General features: G+C 44.3%; 1 pseudogene across 1 annotated transcript; it reads right to left on the bottom strand.

Annotated features, from left to right (window-relative positions):
• Positions 1-2,236: 2,236 nt before the first annotated feature.
• LOC147448324 (microbial Terpene synthase-like protein 13) lies at positions 2,237-3,793 on the bottom strand (annotated as a pseudogene). The gene is made up of 2 exons (XR_015189747.1): positions 3,083-3,793; positions 2,237-2,989 (listed from the first exon to the last, which is right to left on the bottom strand). The product of XR_015189747.1 is annotated as a microbial Terpene synthase-like protein 13 (transcript).
• Between the last annotated feature and the right edge of the window lie 1,491 nt (positions 3,794-5,284).

The raw sequence follows: 5,284 nt of genomic DNA, 5'->3' as shown, positions 1-5,284 counted from the left end.
AGGCGAACCTTCTAGGTCTTATACAATTTTTTCTCAACACGTACCTAGGAGAGTAGCCAACAGGTAAGTAGGAGAGTAACCAAGAATCATGATTAAACTAAGGTGAAATTGCATGCAATTGTTCACGACATACAAGTAAGAATATTCAAGAAAAATTAATTTGATTGGATAAGATATTTTACTGTGAAAACCAATCTACATGAAAGTGCACCATGTGGAAGATCCAGCTAACATTATGATGAAGGAGGTGGGATCATATGGCTCATGATCAAAGGATTTTTCTAAATGAAAGGATGAACTAGCTATGTGTTGTATAAGAAGGGAGTGATAGATGCACCAATAGACTCAAGACATGATGCCACATGCCACAATGTAGGTGGCTTCGACGTTGGCATCGATATTGAGGTGCCGGTGGGCAAGCATGTCAATCAAGGTGACATGGAGGTAAGTGCTGGCACCATAGATATTATAGGGGCTGCTAACCAGGTTTCAATAGATAGTGCTAGACATCCACAAGCCTAGCCCCTCGTGATATTGTGCTATGCTAGTGTTTCCCCCATTAGTTGCTTACACTTGCTTATGTCCCCTATCAGCTATACACACTACTTATATTTGATAATCTATAGTGCCTTTAGCACCAGTCTTTACAATGTGTTCTTGAGGATACATGCCTTGACCCTCTGTGGATTATTGTAGAGCTTCATGAAATAGAAAATGGAGACTATGTTGCAAAATTCCTCCCCTTCACGTACTCCTTCTTGCATAACGTTATGTCGCTTACCAAGAAAATATACTGCAACATCACTTCATGCAGTTCCATTAGCAGTGGGTGTGAGAGTGCCTTGTCGTCTTGCTCAAAGGCTTGTAAGTGCTCTTCGATGAGCACAACTTAGGGCCACCATCATCTGATGGAGTCAGCATGCACCTTATAGTAGGTTTCCACATCGTGGAAATGGAGAGAGTTATGAAAAGGAACTTGCATGCAAGTATGATTAGATTATAGATGAAAATCATGTTTTAAACTTGAAACTTTATTCTCATTTCCTCAAACACATGCACATTACACCTAGGTCTTCTTGATCTCTTTGGACATAAGTATATTCACTTCAAATGTGCACTATAATTCTTCTTAGTTATCATTGTACATGTTTGTATACAGGGGCTGAACTTTTTACCTTTTATCCCTCAAGGGTTTTTTCATCTGTACCTAGAGAACTTTGTTTGAGTGGGAGTGTTGGAGCTACATATGTCTTGCTCTAACTAGACTAGGTCTCACCTATATATACATAAATTGTGATCAATATGATTCAGCCTTTGGGAGCATACAAGGTGTCTTAGTTGTCTCTACATCTCCTCTGTCTCTATCTCTCAACAAGTATGTTATAGAAGTCCCCCTACATATACTCCTTCTTAAACGGTAGAATGTCATTTACCAAGAAATTAAATATGTTGTAGTGTTAGCTCGTGCACTACAATTAGCAGTGGGTGTGAGAACCCCCTATCGTCTTGCTTGAAGGTCTACGAGTGGTCGATGAGCACAACATAGGGATACCATATGGAGTTTGCATACACCTTAAAGAAGGTTACTACATCAAAGGAGGTGGTGAGAGTTACAAAAAGGATCTTGTGTGTGGGTATGAAGTAGAGTACGAATGAAAATCATGTTTTAAACCTCAAGCTTCATTCTCATTTCCTTACACCATTCTGAAATGTTAGTAAATGAATTTCAATAATTAAAATTTAACATGGCTCTTACAAAAACAATTTTGGCGACAATATCCTTCCCTTACATCATAGTCTTGACTATAAGTCGTCTTAAGGAAAACAGGCACATGGTGCTCGTCTGAAGAAAAAATACCATTTTGTATTAGGCGACCAGTCTATGCGAGGCCATAGGGACATAGTCTACTACAATCATGTTTCCATACATCTAGCCTACACATCTTTCCGCAGTAGATATATGGCTAGTCGATGTGGAGCTTGAGGGACATAGTACCTGCAAGAATATCTTCTCCATGCAAATCTTACAAAAGTTAGGACCAATGAAGACAGAAGAGAAATAAAGATAGATCATCTCTTTATTAAAACCAATTTTACATTATTCTCATTAAAGGTGAACCTTAGAAGCCTTATATTTTTTGTTTTTGAACGTATACTTAGAAGACTAGCCAAGAGTGGTGAAACTAAAGTGAAATTGTTCAAGACTTAGGAGTATGAATATTTAGGGGAAAATGACTCTATTGAAAGGATAACTTATTGTGAAAACCAATCTACATGATATGCACGAAAGTGCAGTATGTGAGAGAGTCATCTGAGACATTATGAAGACGGAGGAGGGATCATTCAAATCAATATAGATTTCTAATATGAAAGAATTAAGCTAGATCGAGCTATATTGCACCAATGCCCTCATGACATGATGCTACATGGCACAATTTGGGTAGCTTCTTCATTGGCATCGATATTGAGGTGGTGGTGGGCGAGCATGTCGGGCGGGGTGACATGGAGGTCAGTAGTGGCGCAGATGCCGTAGCGGCCGCTCACGAGGTGCCAATAGATGGTGCCGGACATCCACAGGCCCAGCCTTTCCCATCAACTGCTCGCACTTGCTTATCTCTCCCATGAGCCGCACGCACTCATCGTCCCTCTCTTTGATCATCTGCAGCACCTCTAGCACCGCTCCGCCTACCGGCCTCGACCCTCTCAGCTGGATCATAGAGCTTCCTAAAATAGAGAATAGACACTATGTTGCAGAAGTCACCCTGCATTACTCCTTCTTGAAAGATGTTATGTCGTTTACCAAGAAAATATGTTGCACCGTCGCCTCCTGCAGCGCCATTAGCAATGGGTGTGAGAGCGACTCGTCGTCCAGCTCGAAGCCCTGCGAGTGCTCGATGAGCACAGCGCAGGGCCACCATCCGATGGAGTCGGCGCGCATCTTGAAGTAGGTTTCCACGTCGGGGAGGTGGCGAGAGTTACGGAAAGGAACCTGCGTAAGGATGCGAATTAGGTCCGGGGAAGCCCAGCTCTGATCACCTCTCCCTCTCTCTCTATCTCTCTCTCTCTCTCTCCCCGTACTAACCTGGCGACGGTTTGCTTCAAGGTAGTCGCAGAATGCCGTACTGAGACGAGCCTTTTGCTTGGGCGGCATGTCCTGGCACATTTCCGCCCACCACTCGGCAGCGGTGTCCGTGAGGATGTGAACAAGAGGGCTGGGGTTGGGGGAGGGGTGCTGATATGTGTCGCGGAAGACGGTGAGAACGCTGTCCACCACGTGGTCGGCGCGTGCGGGGTCAGCGCCCATCTCTTGGGGGTCGTCCAGGATGTTGTCGATCATGAAGAACCAGTTGATCATCTTGATGATGGGTGGCATGCGGGCGCTGAGACCGGTGGCGAAGGGCATTGTGGCTTGCATGTGGAAGGCGGAGTTGATGAGGTGGTCGGCAGCAAAGGAGGAGGGGCGGCCATCAGCGCCGGGCATGTTGGGGAAGTGGGAGAGCACCCAGGCGTCTGACATGACGGTCAGCTGCTTGTAGTCGGGGTGATTCTTCCAGAAAAACGAGCAGGGAATGGGCGGGATGACGATTTCGTGTACTTCACTCAGAAGTCCCAGTGATGGCAAGCCGTTGCTGCTAATTGCTTCGTCAGCCGCCATGGCAGCTGAATTAGCGGCCACGTCGCCAAAATGTGAATCAGCAGCAGTTGCTTCCATTGTATTGTAATATAGAGAGAGGAAATATATCCACGCAGCTAACGCTCTGCTCTCCAATATGTAAGCTAGCGCTCCAGTTATATAGGTGAGAATCGTTAAAGCAGCTGCAAGGACTCTATGACGCTATAGCCACTCTAGAACTTTAGCTCACATCATAAATCATAAATTATTAGGTCACCCTATGGGCAAATGAGACCTAGTGCACAAAACCACGGAAGGTTGTTCATTTCTAGTTGTCATGTTCTTTCAAATGCTAGTACCTCAAGGATGAAGATCGTTCAAAATTTTCTTTGTTAGAGAATTGTCCCTAAGGGCTTTAAAAGTTTCAGCCTTTCAAATGTTACTATTATGTGACCCGCATGTTGATGCGACAAAGAAAAGTATGGCAGTTGGAGTTTCTCTCTCTGATATCTCTCTCTTTTTCTTTTTCTCTCACTCATATGTGTGAGGAGAATGGAACTGTAGTCCTTGGAACCACTCTAAGACAAAAACCCATGTACACTCATTACCTTGAGCACCTATTTCTACCAAGTGCTCCCATGGCAACATGCGATGCTTGTCCCATGTTCACCACCACTTCACAATCGAGTTATTATTGCTGAACATCGTGACACCACCGCTTGGACTATCGTACCTATGTGTGATCATCACCAACTACCTTGGTTTAGGTCTTGGTCCTGGCCCTAGTGACCCACCTCACTCTTTCTCTTTCCCTGTCTACTTGCTAGTGGGATCCTCTCTCTCTCTCTCTCTCTCTCTCTTTGTGTGTGTCTGTGTGTGTGTGACACGTATAGTGACGGTCACATACACACACATAGAGTGTGTGTGAACATACGTATACACACACATGCAAGCTGTCAGACACACAATTTTGGCTTTACAAACTGTCTATTGTTGGGAAAGGTTGGATTTTTCATGTCTCTCTCTCTCTCTCTCTCTCTCTCTCACACACACACACACACACACACACACACACACACACACACACACATGCACGCACGCACGCACACACACACACACACACACACACACACGTTGTCAAAGGCACGATCGTGACTATTGCAGGTCATTTGGAAAGAATGGACTTGCGTAGAATTTGAATCACTTCATACAATTTTTGAAAGCTCTTTAATGTGTTTATGGAAAGGAGGATGAACCAGTAGGGACTCAACAACACAATTTTGACATTGATACAACAGGCCATGCAATTCAACGAGAAGGAAATGCTTGGAGGCCCTCTCCTTCCTCTAATTTTTCAAGCTCCATTATAATGGACTATTGAAATAATAATGAGTATATGTAATAGACTATTGAATATTAGAGAAAATTTATTGTGTATCAAAGTGCTCGAGAAAAACTTAGGTTTAGTGTAATCCCACTTACACATTTTCTCAACTATATCTAATGCACCTTAGAGGCCCCTACCACGTGACATAAGCAAAGGGCTTGGGGGGGGGGGGGGGGGGGGGGGGCGCGGTGGGAGACCAAGGTAAAGAAAGAAAGAGAGTGGATTGGGCGCTAAGAAAAGGATCCTCTCTCTCTCTCTCTCTCTCTCTCTCCATAGGATGGGCG

Source organism: Adiantum capillus-veneris, chromosome 11, assembly GCF_014529385.1.
Source record: "Adiantum capillus-veneris isolate H3 chromosome 11, ASM1452938v2, whole genome shotgun sequence".
In the NCBI taxonomy this organism is placed as follows: domain Eukaryota; kingdom Viridiplantae; phylum Streptophyta; class Polypodiopsida; order Polypodiales; family Pteridaceae; genus Adiantum; species Adiantum capillus-veneris.
Note: the sequence above shows the minus strand (reverse complement) of the source record. Positions and strands in the feature narration are given on the sequence as shown.